Here is an 18,603-nt window from a genome sequence, read left to right on the forward strand (position 1 = left end):
GCCAACAGCTAAGCGCCTGCGTTAAATACACTCTATGAATCTATATGACTTATTAAAAGGTGATTTATAGAAAATACAACATGTTTTAAAAGGCACTCCATGATCACAATGATAAAGGTTCTATCTTTTAGTGTGAAATAATTGAAGTTTTAAACACTAAGATGGAGCTCAACTGACACTGAGAGCACCACATGTGAAACATACCCATATGCAAACTCCTTTACAAAACTTGGGGTCCTTGTTGATCTGGCAAAGCCAAGTCAGCAGTTGGTTTGTGTTCCACAATTGCCTTATCCCCAAAGGTCAGAGCCATGTGCCAGCTCAGTTTATGCAACGGAACTGAAAGTAATGTACTGGAAAAGTTGAGCCCCATTTAAAGGTTGATTTGTCTGACCACCAGCCCATTCAGTGATTCCAAAATGTGTATGCATTGAGAGAGGCCTATCTTGCTTTAATTAAGATAATGAAAGCATATTTTCCACTACAAATAGTCATTTAATTTTATGACTTTGGCAGTGATCAAATTAGTATATTTGTTTTACAGTTTCCCTCAATCTAACAGCCAAGGGAAATAAGTTATTTTTGGCAAGAGAAAAACAACAATCTGATAGTAACTTTAGGACTATTTGGGACATTGCTGTGTATGGTGCAGGTTTTAGGCGTGTAAATTGCTCCAGGTTAATTGCTTGCAACATGCAAAGTGTTTGAACCCAAACCCTTCAGGTGCCTGGAACTCAAGCCTTTCTTAAGGACTACCAGCCTCTAGCCTTCATTTCAGGGGGTCCCTTATATGTATGTAGTTTTCAGGTTGAACGTATTACCATGATTGGCTTTCCTGATCCTTCCCAGGGATGATCCAGGGGTTCTAGGTGCCTGAGCCTTGGCTCCCAAGGTCATTTCCTCCAATTCATCAGTGCCTGGAGTCCCTTGGGTGGGAGCAGTGCCACCTCAATTTGTTAGAGCACATGGAATATGCCCAAAGTATACCTACAGAGTCCAGGGACATCCGAAAGTCTCCTTTGACAGCATGTCAGGTGCTCCCCTTCTTCTCATCTGAAAGTCTCAGAAATCAGAAGAGGTGTGTTTACAGAGATGGACTGCTTCCTCCAGGGGGAACAGGTAGGGTGGACAGTGGCTACCAGGCCCTCGGGTGTGTGTGTGTGTGTGTGTGTGTGTGTACAGAGGCTACCAGACCCTTCAGCTCCAGGTGTGTGTGAGTATGTGTGTGTGTGTGTGTGCACGCGCGCAGAGGCAACCAGGCCCTTCAGCTCCGGCTGGATCTTTAGGACAGGGAGAGAAGACAGAGAGCCCCCAATGGACAAGCCTCGCGGAGCGACAGGGCTGAGGTTTGGCTCCCGGGGGAGTCGGTGGCATTGCAAAGCTGGGTGCCGGGGGCCCTGCCTCAGCAGGGAGGCGAGAGCCTGGCCCGAAGGCGCCGGCGCGTCCTCCCCTGCCTCGAAGTGTACCTATAGGTTCGGCCCAATTGTTGAAGGCTGATAAAGGCCGCAGGCGTGCATTTCCAGGGAAGGGGGCAGGGAGTGCGAAGGAAGCTCAGTCACATTGTCTTTTCCAAGAGCTGTCATATGTTTGTGACAAGGGGGGCCCACGGGAGGGCGATGCTACCAGCGCGGTCGCGTTATCCGGTTCGCGACTGGCTGCCCGAACACCGCCAAGTCACCAACCACACCGGGTGTAGGAGTGTGCGGTGAGCGGCCAGAGGTTTGCAAAAAAGAGAAATCGACATCTTGCATTTCTTTTCCTGCTCCAGTTTTTATTGCTGCGGAGGGCACGGCGTGAACTCCCCGCCCTCTCCGCGCTCCCCAGACGCCAGTGCAGTGAGGCAGAATGCCTGACGGTCACGTAGCGAGCTGCGGCTCTGCTTTCCAGGGATGCATTTGGAGGAGGGAGCCGTGGGGTGTAGTTTGGCACCGCACGACGTCAGCTTTTCCTAACGGCCTCAAATGATGGGACTTCTTTGTTAGGAAAGAAAAAAAAGGCAAAACACCCCGTGAAGACCCAAAGTTAACAAAACACATAAGCTGCGGGGATTACAGGCTACGCCTCGCAGACGTTGAGACACCTGCACGCTTTGTCTTCCAGCGCCGCCCTGCACGAGAGTGCACGGGGCCGCAGTAAGAGTTCCGGAGGCTTTTTCTCTGAACCGCATCCACCGAGTGCGATGTTCAGCACCACACGCTGGAAAACTTTGAGCACCCGGACCAGGATATCGGGCTGGAGACAAGCTGCAAGATTTATTACCATTTCCAAGTTTTACGGGAGTTCCATTGTTTGCTTCGTTACCAGCATTAGCTAGAATGAGGGGTCTAGAACAGAAAGCCTTGTCCCCCAGCCCGTTCCCAGCCCCACAGTGTAGCTCTTGAGTTGTGGCCGCTTGAGGGCTAGAGCAGCCTTTCCATCGTGTGTCCCCAGATCGCAAGGTGCAGGAAAGAAGAGGGATCCTCAAATGGTTTTGTGGGAACTGGGCCACAGAGTGCTTTATGAAACACACTGGTCGTTTCCTTCCGATTATGTCAGGGTGCACGTTTTAAGCAGGTTGCGTGATGATCATGTACTATCTGGGGGCTTCCCTTCATAACTGACAACTTTTCTTAAGATACTCAGAGCAGCTCAGCGCGGGGGGGGGGTGTATTATTTATCTGGCCCCACCACCTTATACTTTATGAAGTGTTAAATTCCCGTGGCAGGAGAGGGACGAGTCTACCCCAGGGCAACTCTAAATTGTTCCAGGAAAGGAGCGCGCGCTGAGCTCTGCGTCACCAGCGCCCCAGGAGTCCCCGGCCGGGTCGGCGCGTGAGGGAGCTGGCTGGGCGAGCCGCGGTGCGCTCGGTCACTGGGCAACTGGGGTGAGGGGTTCAGGCTGTGGATGTGAGCGTCCCGGTTCTTAACCTGATCTGTTCCTCCCCAAACTTCTTGTTGAAAGGCTGTCGTAGAGGTCCGGGCTCTCCTAGAAGGCGGTATCCCTGTGTTCAGGACGCCGGATCGCCTCTAGTTATGGGCGTCGTTCCCCATAAAACAAGCCCATTTCTTTGCGGCCAAGTTAGCTGCAGGTGGGCGCAACTCTAGGCTCGAAGGTGGAAGGTGGAAGGTGGAAGGTGGGGCGGGAACGCTCAGAGCGCACCTGTCCCGCCAGCACGCGTCGAGCACAGGTGCACCGGCTCTGCGCGCCCCCAGGGTAGGCGGCGGGTCCCAGGGGAGGACAGGGGCCTCCAGCGCGCAGCAGTCTCCGGCGCGCGCACGCCCCTCTCGGGCCTCCGCCGGCTCGTGGACCAAAAAAAAAAAAAAAAAAAAAAAAAAAAGCGCCTGCAGGTGGCAAAGAACCCACGAGCCAAAGAGCGGCTTCGTGCAGGGCGCTCGTTGGGTGCTTGTTAGGAAAACTCTGTTGCAGCGGGAACTTCCCGCGCTTGAGACAGCTCCCAGAGGGGCTTCGTGCGCTCCGGGGGGCTGCAGCCGCCGAGCCGGGAGCTAGCGTTTTGGTGGGAACCTGAGCGAGTAGAAAGTGGCTGTGACGAGTGGAGAGCAGTCAACACCCCAACACCCCCCCGCCCCATCCAGCCACCCCGGCAAACAAAGTTGAGGCAGGGTCAGGGGCAGAACTGACAGAGTAATTAGGAGGGGGCGTGGAGCCCGTGGAGGACTTAGAGCCCGCCCCCGGCCAGGGCGTGCGTGCGTGGGGCTCGCAGTACTTGAACCCGGGGCCCACGCTCGTTCGCACGCGCTGAGGGGGTATGTGCGCCTGAGCGCTTAGGGGCTTCCCCTCCCCGGTCCGAAGGTCACTTGCGCTTTTCAGTCCCGGACGCTAGAGAGGAATCTGTGGGAGGGCAGGCATAGGTCACTCGGAGGCGCTCTGCAAAGGCCGGGCTGCCCGCCGCGGGTGGACACCGCGCAGGACCCCCTCCTGCCTCGGCGTCCGTCTTCCCGCCGGCGTCCGGCACTCCCCCTCGTCGGCTGACTCGCAATGCCCACCCTCGGGAAGATGAAGGAAAGTAGTGTTCTAAGCAGGTGAGACGTTCGCTTCACACAGAGGAGTGTTTGCCACAGACGTCCCGGGCAGTGTCCCCTGCTCCCCCGCCCAGAGGCGCGGACCGCGCACGTACCCCGCACCGGGCCCCGGGAGCGTGCGGCTCGCACACCCGGGCCGCTAAGTTCCTCAGAGCCTGCCCTCGGCGGGCCGGCGGGCCGGCCGGCCGCAGCCATTCCTCAGCGCCAAGTGTTATTCACGGATGACCCCTAAGCCCCGGCGAGAGTCGTGGAGGCCCTGATTGGCCACAGCATGGGAGCCTGGGCGCTCTCCCGGGCCCGACGCGGCCGCGGGGAGGGAGGGAGCGGGAGAGGGAGGGGCGGCGGACGTGGTTCAGTCCGGCAAATCCCATTTGACAGAAAAAGGCCGTTAAACAGGGAATCTCTCTCTCTCCTTTTTTTTTTTTTTTTTTTTTTTTTGAATAAAGAAGAAGAAGAAATAAAGTACCTGTCATCTTGACAAGTGGCGGAGCGGAGGAGTCAAGGATTATAAATGATCAGCGCCGGGCCGGTCGCCCTGTGATTGGGCTCTCCCGCGATCCGCACCGGGGGAAGGCATGGTAGGCTCCCCTCTCCTCGCTCGCTCGCTCTCCTGCTCGCTCGCGCGCGCACACACACACACACACACATACACACACACGCGGACACGTGGACGCGCCTGGTCTCGGGCACACTCGGCCTGGCTCGTCCCCCGGCGCACAATTACGGTCCTGGATGCCGCTCCCTGGCACAGCGCCCCACGCGCCGCCTCACCTCTCCCTCCTCTTCCTTCTCCTCCACCTTTCCCGCCCCCCCGGGCCGGGCACCGCAAACTCCGGGCCGGCCCGGTCGGGCGCGGAGGAGGCTGGAGGGGGCCGGCGGGAAGGGAGAGGGGGAGCGCGGGGGAGAAAAAGAAAGTGAACTCATTGGCGCTCGGCGCGCGCTGCCCTCCCCTCGCCGCGGCCCCGGGCCCCGCGGCCGGCGCAGGGCAGGGAGGAAGTTGTAACACTTGCTGTTCTCCCCTCCCCTCGGCCCCGGCCCCCCGCGCCCACCCGCCGGGCCCCCGTCTTTGAATCTGGCCCCGCGCTGGGTGTGCGCGCTGCTCCGGTGGACGCGGCGGCTGCGGCCGGGGAGCGACCGGCGGCGCGGGTGAGCGGAGCGCGGTAAGTGCGGCGCCACCGCCGGCGCGCCCTCTTTCCTTTCTGGGGTCCTAGTGCCCGGGCCGCGGCGCCGGGAGCGGCCGGGCGGGCTGGCGGGCTGGCTGGGACGGCGCAGTCTCCCGGCTGCTCGGCGAGGCGGCCGCCCGCCGGCCAGCCCAGTGGGGCGGAGGAGCATCCCCTGAGAGTGCGGGCTGGCCGCGGGGCCGGCCTCCGCGTCCTCGCCCCTCCCTCGCAGCTGACACCTCAGGTGGGAACTTGTCCCGAGCCGCTGCCCACAAACCGGGCAGCGGGGCTCCCGGGCTCCTTCCCGGAGGCAGGCAGCCCAGCGGCCGGGCGCTCCCGCGGGGCAGGGAGTCCTGGCGGTCTTGCCCCCCGCCCCCGCGTGATGATACCGGGCCCTGCACACTCCGAGAGCGGGTGTGAGTGGATCCCGTGAGGGCTTCCCGGAGCTGTGAACCCCTCAGGGCAAGTGCAGAGAAGCTTCTGAGTTGGACCGGAGCGAGGGAAGGAGTAGGCTCAGGGATGGTGTGGGGAGTGGTGGATCGCCACTGAAACTTGATCTGGAAACTCGGGATGGGGCTGGAAGCAACAACAGCAGGAATGCTCGGAACTGGCATTTAAAAAAAGAAAAAAGAAAAAAAAGTAACAGACGTGGGAGTCTGCAACTCAGCCCAAGTGCCTGTGGCGCGGAGGTTAGGGTTGAGCCGGGATGGTCCAGCTTGATCTTGGCTGAGCATCTTAGGATGCGGTTTGGATTCCCCTCTCACTGTCTCACTTTTAAGGTAGTTATAATGATGACTTGTTAATTTTTTGTTGTGCAGAAAGGGTAACAGTAATCTCCCCGAGTGAGACAGCAAATACATCTGAAGTCAATTTCCAGCACGAGAAAAGTTTGCAGGTACTTTTGAGTAGGTAACCGTGGCAATGAATGGGTGAGAGCCGTCCCCCACGTTGTACGGGGCCCTGGACAGCTGGTATACTGGAGAACAGGAGTCGCTTCATCAGGCTCTCCTTCTCTTCTGACAGTGTACTTGTCACACATTTTAGACTCTGGCAGAATCCGCTGGGTGGTCTTTCCCCTAAAAGTAGAAATATATTCAGGCTTTCCCTTTCCCGTCTGTTGTCAAAAGAAAAAAGAAAGAAAGCAGGGGTACCATCTTTGGAAATCTTGGAAGAGCACCGCCAAAAGATGGGATTGCCAATGAACAGAACTTGGTGATTTGAATTCCTTGTTGAATGTGTTTAAAATACAATGCACACCCCTTTCCCCGGGTGCCTAGTTGGAGAGGTGTTTGTAGTCTTTCTAGTATAACAGGAAGAGTTTGGAATGCGGAGTACCTGTATAATTGTAATTCATTATGCATTTTAATATTTCAGTTAAAACACAAGATTTTGTAAATACCCCAGCAATCTCGCTTTGCACTTTCCTTAATACAATTTTAATAATCTACAACTTTTGGCTTGGATTTCTTAATATATGAAATTCTTGTATGAGCCTTGAAAGTTTCGATTTGTGATTCTAAATGCAGAGCAAATATTTAATTCTTGATCTAACTGAGAGGTTAGTTCAGTAATAAGACTTGCTAATCCCACTTTAAAATGTCATGGCATTCACAAATTATTCTTAAATACTTCAAAGATAGGGGTTTATAATGAGGTTAGTTATTCTATTGTGTATTTCAGGATTGTGTGTATCTCTCTTCCTGTTGTATTTTCCTTAACAATCTTGCCTCTTTTTTTTTAGCACGAATTTTAATATTCCTCTCACTTAAAGGTACTGTTTTTTTCTAATAGTAAAACTATCTGATTTTAGAGAACTTTTAAAAAGAACAGATAGTATTAGAAAAAGTTCCTTCGAATAAGACAGATAAGTGTTTTGTATACACTGTGCAGTTTTTATAAGAAATGCAATTATACTAATAACTATGCTGGTGTTTATGTATTTTGAGAACCATGTGAGTACCTATGCCAACAGCATTAAATCAGGCAGAGAATATCAACCCTAAATGAGGATTGCTTTATTATTTGAAATAAAGCAGATAGGTTTGTAGTAGGGTGGTGATTGGTTATTTTTATAAATGGAATCATTTTATATGGCTGTTTATTTTCTAGAAAGCAATGCTGCTTTAGATAAATTATAGAGGCTTGGCTTACTATGATCTTGAAGGCGTGTCATCAGTCTTTCGGTGAGAAAAGGGAACTAGCTTTATTAGGGAGAAGACAAAGAAAGATAAGGGTGCTTATCTTTGAATAGAGGAAAGCTCCTAAATAGAGTGAAAAGTTTTAAATTTATTCAGAAAGGAAACCTAACTGAACAATGCTGATCCAGTTAGTAAGTTCATGCTAATCTTTCTTACTTAGCTTCTGAGAGCCAAGAGTAATTATTCTTTTTGTAAAGAGTCAAGCAAATGAGAAACCAGAGGAAAGTGTATGGTGTGGCGAGCCCTATGAGCAGAGTGACCTGTCAGGGACACGGAATCAGTGTTGGGCTGGATGTACAAGAAATGAGACGTTTGCAGTAGCAGCGAAAGTGTGTTTGGAAATGCTCAAGTTGATCCTACTTGCTATGATATTAAGAAGTAAGTCCGAAGCATGATCATCGTCTGAGATACAAGTGCCGTAAAGTCGACTTTGTTAGTTTATTAACATTGATTATTTCAATACCTACATGTATCGTGCTTGTTATTAAGCTTTATTGTACTCTTTAACATTTTGGTTTCTGGGTGGCAGATGAATGTCACCCACGTATTACACTTCTGTGAATCAGTGTATACAGCAGCAGCCCTTGTCTGATGGCTGAGCTGTGAAGCAGGTTCAGTCACACCTTGCTCATGACCTAGGGTTTTATTTGATAGTCAGATGTCCATTTTGACTTTAAGGGCTGATTTCTATACTTATATTGAGGCTATGAACATGGAATATAATGATTTGCCAGCAAACTTCTTTCTCTGATCCACAACTAGTTATCCATTCCTTTGAATTTTCAGTTGAAATCAGTGTTCATCTTTTTCATAGAGTGGTAGTCCAGAGAAAAATTGAACACAGCATTTGGGATAAAGAAGTGTACTGAAAAGACACATTACATTATCCACGATAATGCAATGAGATTTAAAAGTTGCAATGACCAAGTTTTAAAATTTATTTCATGTAAATTTCTTTTAGAACACATTTAAAACTAATTTTGGAGATATCAGCTGGTTTGAAGAGCCTTGATGTAAATTTTGTGCTTAAAAAAAAAAATCATTTTAGTCTGAAAACTGATTAATTGTTGTGTCTTATAAAACCTGATTTATTTTATACTTTTTTATACCAAGCATTATCATTATGAAGCTCTCCTTCTAATTGAGATTAATGTTTCTGAGCAAAGACGTGGTTTGGAGGGCTGCATTCATTTTGAGTGCTGTTGTAATCAATTTTAGATACAGTATTCCACAATGGATCAGTTTGCATCCAAACCTGCCTTATTATGTGGAATTAACTTGTTGGTGATTGATAGTAATACGTCTCCATCTTGAGAAGTCATTTGTTTCCAAACAAGTGTGATGCCTTGTATGAGTTTGAAAATGTTACTTCTCATAATTAAAATATCCTTTTGGAAAAGTTCCTAATTTGAAGTTTTTCAAGCAATCACAAACAGCAGGAAGAAGCAGTTCATTAATACATTTTCAACTAAAATTGTCTTTACCCCCAAATACAATATACTTGGAGGTATACTTTGTTCTCATCAAAGGATTTTATGGCCTTTGAGTCATAAATGGTCTTCGTTACCCATCTAAGCTTATTCTTTGTTTACTTCAACATTCTAGTTGAGTTTTCCAGGGATTTCTTAGACTTACAGATGCATATCCTGTGCATGTATTATAAATTTATTTTGTCAGATGGGAGGTATAATCCTGACAATGAAAGGTATAATCCTGACAATGAAAGGTAATGCATATGGAGGCAATTCCTTATTGGAAACGTGGAAAGATGGGGAATATTATGGACCCTGCTGATTTACTTGCATTTATTTCTTACTTGTATCTGGTCAGTGTCAGCTTTTTATTCTCCTCTGAAGGACCATGTTAAAATTTTCTTGGTCCATATATTGCATTGTAGTTCCATATAATAAAATACGGAATGCATGGATTATAAGACTTAAAATAGATAAGTATTCTTAGCATATTTGTACTGTATAGGATTTCTGAAGAAATGTAACAGCTTTATACTGTGTGTAAAGTTTCCACCACTGACATTGTTATTTACTTTCAGGGAATAAAAGAGTTGGTAGCCACTGTTTCTCTTGTTACATTTGAATTTTCTTCTCTGTAATGATATATTATTGGCACTGGATTGGTATTTTTCTTGGTTTAAAGCTTTCATTCAAAACAGTTTTAAATGCTAAAGTAAAGCACTTAAAATCCCTTTTACAAAGTATTAGAATATGAACAATTAAAATGCAGAAGCATGCTATCAGAAATTTTTTATAGACCTAAGCCACAGTAGTACTCATTTACTTGAAAGGATTTTGTTCCTTTTTTCTACGATTTTGATTAAATAACTCAGGTGTTGAGGTAGCTAGACCTGCTACATAGAATTTGCCAATGATAGTAATCTTCTCAAACCTGTCTGTTTCTACTTGAACCACTGTGGAAATTCATGTCAGTGTCACAGAATGTGCTGGCACATTGTATGAGTAGATGTTTGAAACTGCATCATAGAATAATAATTGATAATAATAATAAAAATAGTGAAGGAGGTTGTACTGATGTGATGATAGTTTCTTGGAATCAGATGAGCTGGAGATCGGGTTGCACTGACTTTTCAAACAGTTTTGTGATAGGTGGCAGTCTTAACTGAGTTGTCTGACTTCCTTCAGATAATGGGTGGTTCTAATACGTTTAGGAGCATGTGTAATATGTAATGTAGCACCAAACTGTGGTTATACTCTTTTCAGTTTAGGATTTGATTATCACTAGTGGACATGTGGCTTTTTTTTTTTAAAAAAAAAAAACATTTTTCCCCACATCTATAGTCCTCTAGTTTAGGGTGTATATGTGTATATATATATATATAAAACACAAAACAGCAACAAAAACAAAATAGATAATACCTTTTGAAAATGAAATGTTACGGAAAATCAGTGTGTATATTCACACTTGAATTCAATGATGTAAAACTGTACAACTTATATAGTCTGTAAAAGTCATTGTGGGTTCTGTGTGTTGAGAAGGTATGTTCAAATATTGTGGAATGGTTTGCTTCTGCTAGTGGATGAGCTAGAGTTAGGATGATGGGATTTAGTTGCCCTGGGGCAGAATCATATTATTTAATAATAACCAGCTGTTTTATAAATGGGTCTGCTGGGTCTCTGCCTCAAAACCAAAAGGAGATGGGGAAAGGAGGAAGAGAGAGAAGGAAGGGAAGGAGAGGGAGATAAGAGAGAAGAGGTAGAAGAGAGAATGTGAATAGAACGTCTTTTATAAAGAGCAGTGTTCCTTTGAGTGTTTTCTGTGTGCAGAAGTGTGTTTGACAAGAAGCACAGTCTAGAGGGCAGATTTTGTCGTTTAAGTTAATTGGGTAAGTACAGAAGAAAATTAACTTATCAATTTTTCCACTTTTAAGAATATGCATTTTAAATCCTGACACTAGAATTAGAATATCAGTTTATAAAATTCCAAGAAATTCCGAATAATATGGAATTCTTTAAATGAATGGAAAAAGAAAATGTATTAATAACTTTATTTTATAAATGCACTGTCTTATATATGGGCTGAATGCCAAGTTCTGATTTGCTATATAGAGACTTGGCAAAGATCTCAGTCTGATGAGTTACAAAGACCACTTGGAAAGTGACTTCCAAAAGTCACCTCTCTTCAACGATGGGACTTTTAATCAGTGTGTGTTGTAGTCCCCCTGTCATTCCCTCAGTTCTTGGTTGTACTTGCCAGAATTCTTGTGCTCATCCCTCTTCAGATTGCCGTAATTTAGAAAGAAATCGCAGCTTGGGAATGACCATCTTCCTGAGGCGCCTCACGCTACCGTTACTGTATTTGGATCTAGTGAAGCCCCTCTGAGCTAGGAGGGTGATGGGATTGGTGGTTTCTGCCCTAGCAAAGAAAGAGAAGGTACTTCGTAAAATTAGAGTGGGTGGTATCCTCATAAATTCAGCTCTGCTAATGCTTGGTGATTAGCTCTGTGGACCCCTCACTAGCGTGAGGAGGTGTCTCTTTGCTAACAGGGGCGTTTCCAAAGAAGTCCTCACTGAGGAGCCATTCCAGCGCTCCTATTGTGTGCAGCTTTGGCTCCTGCACCCCAGAACCCTCTTAGGAGAGCTACTGTACTTGGACTACACACTGCAAGGTATGTTGTGCACAGAGCAAGACGACAAGATGGACTCGTTTTAATTTTATTTATAAAGGAAATGTGTAAAGTATTTTAATGGGTTTGCACAAAGCACATGTGAATGTATTAATATTGGGATGTGTTTATTTGGATAATTATAAAAGTAGGTGTATTGCAAAGTATGTCTGTTCTTTATGTTCAGTGTACCAAATACTGTTTTAAAGTGTAACATCTATGCTGATGCTTCTATTGGAGAATTTGGAATTTGTCAACATGTAGATGGAAAATATTGGCAAGAGACCGAATCTTTTAAATGGCTTTTTTAAAAAAATAAAAACTGAGATAGGGCTTGTCAGTTAAACTAATCACAAACCAGGAGAAGACAGCTGTAAATTTTATTTCCTTCCAAATTTATAATAACTTCCAGCAAAGGAAAACTGTCAGTTCTATAGTTCCTGAAGAACAAATCTGATTTTTTTTTCTCTTAGGAATGGAACCAAAAAAAACCAAAAAAACTAGCAACATATCTTGAACAGTGTTACTGTGTTTTCCTATGTCTATATGCAAAAAATGAAAGTTATAAATTTTATGTTAGGAGAATAATGCTCATGTAGGTTAAAATATTACAAGTAAGTAATAAATTAATAATTTTAGATATGCGACTCACTGTGCTATTGCAGATAGTATATTTTGTGTCTTGATTGTCAGAAAAATAAGGTATTCTTCTTGACAGGGATAGTAGGATAGTAATAATTGGAGAAACAACTTGGCACCATCAAAATAGCTGAAATGTTAACCCAGTTCTTCTTAGCTAATACTTTAAGAAACATTCCAGAAAAATCAGGAAAGCACTTGAAAATCATCAGACCTTCTAGCCTTAGACAGCTGTCCATAAATTTGCGTTCAGAAAGGTGTGAAGGTTCGAGAGCTCCTGCCAGGGTGCTGTCCTCCAGTGATGAGAACAGACGCTGTCCATCTGTGCCATACTTGTAAGAGACTTCTACTTGAACTTGACTCTCAACTTGTTTTTTCTCCCATGAATGGGTGAGCGGATTTAACGTTTAAGATAAACTTTAATTTAGGCAGAAATTAAAGTTACTCCTCAGAGGTAAGATACACCTGTCAACTGAGAAATGAACCCCACTTTCAGAGTAATTTTTATGCTTCCTTAACTTTTTCTTGTCTAATATGGACAGAATATCATGATTTCTGTGGTTGGAACATGGAAGCAAAATTTCTCTTCAGTGACTACTTTTGTCCTAGGGATATACAATCTCTGAATGGGAAAATTCTGCTGTTACAAAATGTTTTATAAACTATATTGGTTTACTGAGTTGATTTCCCAATATGATTGTTTTAAGTGTTACTAATTTAAAAATTTACATATATAGCAGGATCTTTGATTCTTTACTAAAGATGAAGTACTTTTTACACTGTTTCTTATCCTGTGTTTTGATCATAATGTAATTTTCTGCATTCTTTTTCATTCCTGTGGTAGTAGATGGCATAGTATTTACATGGTATTGTAACTTAAGGGAAAATATCAACTCAAAACACATCACTTTAAAATTAAATTTAGTTTATACATCCTACATGTAAGGATTTAAAGCATACCTTTGAGTTAAAAATGTACTCTGAAGCAGAAAATATCTACTTAAATATATTTTCAAATTCAAATATTGTTTTACTAAAGATGTTTCTAAATAAGCTCAATTATTTGAATTATTTACAGTTACTGCTTCTGTCTTTTATGCTTTTCCACTAATTATGGAAGGTCATATTTTTTTCTTTATATGGATAGCATGCTCTAGGGTCTGTAATTTAGGAATTAAAAAATATTAGTAATTAAAACATACACCAACTCAAATTTATCTTTGTAATGAAGCCAAAAAAGATGATCAGATATCTATGATGCACTAGTGTTCTAAAACATCATAAAAATATCTTAATTGATATCACATTTTACATAATTTAAACAGTTGGAGAAATGTCAGCAAGACATATGTATGTTAAATGCACATGTATAACCGAGAAGTTATTTATTATAAATATGGACAGTGAATGATATATTCCTATTATTAAGTCACACAACATGAATGCATTTGTAAAATTAATGTTAAAATTATAGATGCATCAGTTCTTGGCATGCTGGTTTGATTTCAGTAAAGTTAGTCTAATCTTGGGTTTCATTTAAGTATGACGTTAGCAGTCAGGATAGCCATGACAGAGGTCTAATCTCTTTTTCTTCAAGGTAGAATCCACACCTTCAAATACAATAGTTTGGTGTCCCTATGCAGGAGTTTGAGAGATCAGAAGGAGAGGAATGGGAGCTTGTGCTACGAGATGCCATCAGTTGATTGCACTCACATCATCTGATCAAAGTAGCTTTTAAAGCTGTATTGTACTGCAGGTGGGAATTTTAACATATTAAGTTTGGTGGATTTTATATTTAGCTATCAGCAAAAGCTAATGTGAATTAACTTAAAACAAATCATTAATGTATCATGTATTTCATTTAAATATGATATCAGGTATGTGAATTGGTTGTATAATTACCACTTGAGCTTAGAAAAAGCTATATAATATAATTCACTTTGAAAATTTTAAATGTTGAAGAAAGCAAAGTATAAATAGTTCTCAGTCTTGGGAAAATGTTATTAATGTAAGCCTTCTAGGGGTTTTTTAATTATTTTTCTCTCTTAAAAAGGTTATACCTTCTAGGTATTTTTTTATCATTTAATTTTAAGTCTAGAACATAACCACTTGAGTTAGGACTAAATGTAAATTATGACTGCACATTATGCTTTTTTTTCGTCCCAGCAGAAAGTATCTCAAGATTTTCTGGGTGAGGTTCTGGTCCTTTTAGGATTAAGAATCATTGTTATAAATGGCTAATTTTGGTAGAAGAGTGTTACATAGTTTTTAAGTCCTCGTTATTACTTTTAAAAGAATAGCCCATCAGGAATAGGAAGCTTTGTGGATAAGCTGCCACTCTTTGATGAAGGATTATACACTCTCCCTTAAATCTGTGATCCCAGAATCTATTGTGCAATAGTTTTATCAAGTAGCACTAGAGTAGCTGGCCATGATTTCATTTCCTCTAAAAAGTTAATTGGTTCCTTTCCTAAATCTAATACTTATGTAGAATTTTAGTTTAGAAGTATGAATAGATTGCGCTCTGGAAATCCTGCCATTAATATTTTGTCTGAAGATCACAAAGCCCGAAAAGTTTTGAAGGGCGCCTCTCCACTCCCTCCACATGACCAGCGCGTTGATTTTTGTGGAGTGCCGAGTCATTTCAGTAGCACGTGTATCAGTACCATCTGCCGAGCTGATGACCTGGAAGTTCTCTGTACGCTTTCCCCTTATTAGTAATACTGAAAGCAACTTGAGAAAGAAAACAGTGACATATAAAAATGAAGCCATTGAATCTACCAGTGTGAGGGTTAATTTCCCATGGACACGTACGTAAGATAGCATATTTAATTTTCTAGGAACATGTTCGTAAAATAGTGAGCATGCTTCCTTATTTTTAAAGGAAGTGAGAATGTGATATGTGAGCATATTCCCACTTAGAATGAACAATCTCTTGCAAAGAGTGTTTGCTACAAATGTCATGTTCTAATTAGACCCTTTTTGGTCAAAGAAATATATGAAAAATTAAATGGCCAGACTGTGCTTATAATTGTGTCAGTTTTCATTTAGACAGTGTCAGTGAAATAGAAGATAATTAAAAACTGAAAAAAGTCGGTTGAGACATTTTAGTTGTAAAACACAAGTAATGCTGCATAAGAAAGAATAATTTATTATGGATAATTAATTTATCTTAATAGATGGCTCCTATTAGTCTACCAGCTTCTAGAAGTTTAAAAACAGCAGTAAAGTTTCTTGTAAAAATTGCAAAGTGAGGAAGTACAGTAAATTTTCATTACAGTTTAAGTATTTCTGATATTTCTATGCTTTTTGAAGCATATTATCAACTTTAAAAGATTTTCTTCAGAATGATCATATTTCTGTTCTGAGTTATGTTTTTAAATTTATATAAATTTAAAAATTGTTTTCTGTTCTTAAATTGAAAGTATTTATATTAAGAAAACTATTTTAAAAGATACAATCACTGATAATGATTAATTCAAAGACTAATAAAGGATTGTGTACTGTGATAACTGGTATAAATAGGTTAAAAAAATAAACACTGTGACCTAGAAACTAGGTAGATTTAACTAAAATTCAATTCTTTTGCGATTTTTTTAAAAGAAAATGAATTTAATTAAAACTTTCAGTATTTTAGGTAAATGATGTCCAGATTTCCAGGCTATTGCTAGTAGAACACACATGTTGATACATAACTTTATATGATTGTCTGATTGAAACACATTATTTATGCAGTGACTGTTTACAGTTCTTAGAATATTTGTGTTTTAATTTAGTGTTTAGAAGGAATACAGATTAAGGATTTTGAAGAGCAGGGTTTCCTTCCGTCTTTCATCAGCTCTGTAGCTGAACCCTTACAATCCCTTTCTTCATTATGCTAAGCCACTATCAGATTCTAATCTTTGCTGTTTCCACAGCTGTTTGAGAATTTTTTTTGTTTTTGCAGATGTAATTATATGTGTTTTGTGCAACTCGCTTTCTATCAATGTTGAAGGAAGGTTAAAAAGGAGAGCAGATCTGTGTTGTGTGTTGATCCACAGACAAATCTATTAGTTGTAAAAATGTTATGCCAGTGGTTATTAGGAAGAATTGCAAGTATTAAAACACAGAAATCTGTCTTACTTGATGTTAAGCAAAAAAAAAAAAAAAAAAAAAAAAAAAAAAAAAAAAAAAAAAAACCTCACAAATATTTAATAATTTTTCTAAGGCAAGTTCATTTTTATGCAGCTGAGAATCAGTGAATCAAGTGGTTACCCTAGGTCATTTTCATAAATGTTATCAAACCTTAAACTCTAAACAAAATATAATTTTCCACTTTTTACAAAGCTATTAAAATGTTATATTCTGGCAAGACACTTCCATTTAATTTGATGGGCCAAGTTGGAGAATGATTGCTGTCACACAGACACCCACATGTATGGTGGTTTAACTTTGTAGACATTAGAGAAAGTGCTTTTTAGAGAAAATTCTGCACACTTACTTGCATTATTATTTACACAACAAAATGGTCACAAGTAAAGATGTTTTGAGATTAGAGGAGTGTAGAAAATGATCAAGTTCAGTACTTACTATTTTTAGTTGTCAGAAGCACAATGTGTAAACATATTTTTGTTTTCTTTGTCTTTTTTTTTGGGGGGGGAGGGTTTCTAGAGAATATCTGTTGCTGATGAAAATTCTTGGGAGTATACGGAGGGCAGGCTGAGGGGTGGGAGGAATCGGGCTGTTTTGAAAAAGGAAGACCCGTCATGGTCCTTCATTTTTCTAGTACTTCTCATGGGAACATAATGGCAATGGGAAAATGCATCCAAAATGTAAGGCCAGGTAGGAAAAACAATGGCTTTGGGGAAACTTTTGAAAATTGTTCAGGGTGAGAAACATACTGTGAGTCAAAGCTTGAATTATTTACCTTTTATATTTACTATATTAGAAATTAATGAACCCCTGCCAATGAACTTATAAAATATGAGACTGTATAAATATAGTAAGACTCTACCCTGATTTGAACATGCAGCTTTAATGTTTGCCTTATTTATTTCTGCAGCCATTTTTCCTCTCCCTGTACATTTAAATCAAACCCCGTGTGCTTTGTTAGCGCTCATGTGTCCAAGCAGCTGCATCCTGGGGAAGATTAGGAGATAGAAGACATGAACTCAGACCCCTAGGAAGTTTTCATTTGGAGTTGAGGCTCAATGTAAAGACATAACAGTCATTAAGGTTATTAAGAAAGGAGAGAGAATGGAAGAATTACTACTTTGATCAGATCTCACTCTCATGGCTTATGGATTTTGGAAGTGCCAGAGAATGGATGCAGCGGGTGATGCTGAAACTAATGCTTCCAGCATACCCTTCCTGAAACATACAGACTTTAGCAGTGCCTTGAACCACCGTGAGACTTCGAGAAGGTCCCGAGGCACTGACCGCACAGGACAGCCATGCTGCTGTGGAACAGCATAGCGAGTGGCGGGAATTGGAGCACAGTCTTTAACCTGCCTTCCCCACCCACCCGTGGCCGTGAACACCCCACAGAATGGTGTGTTGGAAGCCAAAGACCTGGGAAAGCAAAGACTTACCATTTTGCCTCCTTTCCTGTAGAATCATGCAGCAAAATGTGCCGCACTTGCCCACAGCCCCTGTGAAAGCAGAGACCCTTCTGCCCTCGGCCCCAGCTGCTAGCACAGTGCCTGGCCCTGAGGAGTCCATCCGTAAATGATTGATGTGGGAGTGAAATCTTCCCTCACTCTACATCAGTATCAGAGCTCCTCTCCATAAAAGGGTCTGTGGCCTCTAGATTTGGGTCAACACCTGGCACTGCTCAAGTTGTAGAAGTGTGGTTCACCTGATAGATGTACAGGCTGTGTACCTCTTACCTGGAATGCTTGAGACCAGAGGTATTTCTGAATTTGGAGCTTCACAGAGTTTGGTGTATAAGCATAGACTTCTCCAATTGAGCGGCAAGGCCAGAGCCAGGAGCCAGTTACTTAGTCCAGGGAAGCAGGCACTCACTCACTTGAGCTGTTTCCTGCTACCTCCCAGAGTGCACATTAGCAGGAAGCTGGAATCGAGAGTGGAGCAGGGACTCAAACCCCGGCACTCCAATATGGAATGTGGACATCCCAAGCAGCATCTTAGCCACTAAGCTGAACCCTGCCCCTTAAGTTGTTTGATAGTCATGTCAATGGTCAAAAAGGTTCTGATTTCAGAGCATTTCAGATGTAGGATTTGTTGGGTTAGGTTTGCTCAGCCTGTATGTAGTTCCAACCAAGAACTGGCAATGTTTAGACGAGGACAGAGGATATGGCTGTATACTGTGGATCTCTGCAGAAAGACAGGGGTTTGACCAGAAAAGGTAGAGGGACTCCCAGGGAGGGAAACAGTGAGCAACAAAGAGCTCAACAGTGTGAATCTTAATTCATGGACAGTTCCTAATGCTAGCAGGTGTCCTTGATGA

The 18,603-nt window shown here is 43.0% G+C and overlaps 1 protein-coding gene and 1 long non-coding RNA gene across 11 annotated transcripts in view; one reads left to right on the top strand and one right to left on the bottom strand.

Moving 5' to 3' along the window:
• Nucleotides 1-4,623, bottom strand: part of LOC138848473 (uncharacterized) — a 75,824-nt gene extending 71,201 nt beyond the window's left edge. The window contains exon 1 of the long non-coding RNA XR_011386291.1: nucleotides 4,487-4,623. This is a non-coding gene — a long non-coding RNA (uncharacterized lncRNA). The remainder of the gene's footprint in view (nucleotides 1-4,486) is intronic.
• TENM3 (teneurin transmembrane protein 3) overlaps nucleotides 4,380-18,603 on the top strand; it is a 650,972-nt gene continuing 636,748 nt past the window's right edge. For 8 of the 10 annotated variants that reach the window (XM_051842575.2, XM_070068314.1, XM_070068313.1 and 5 more), the window contains exon 1: nucleotides 4,394-4,598. The gene's annotated coding sequence lies outside the window, so the exon portion shown is untranslated. Of the gene's footprint in view, nucleotides 4,599-5,043; nucleotides 5,181-18,603 lie in introns of those variants that run through there. The other 2 variants (XM_070068317.1, XM_051842574.2) reach the window with 2 other exon arrangements.

Source organism: Oryctolagus cuniculus, chromosome 2, assembly GCF_964237555.1.
Source record: "Oryctolagus cuniculus chromosome 2, mOryCun1.1, whole genome shotgun sequence".
NCBI classification, from domain to species: Eukaryota; Metazoa; Chordata; class Mammalia; order Lagomorpha; family Leporidae; genus Oryctolagus; species Oryctolagus cuniculus.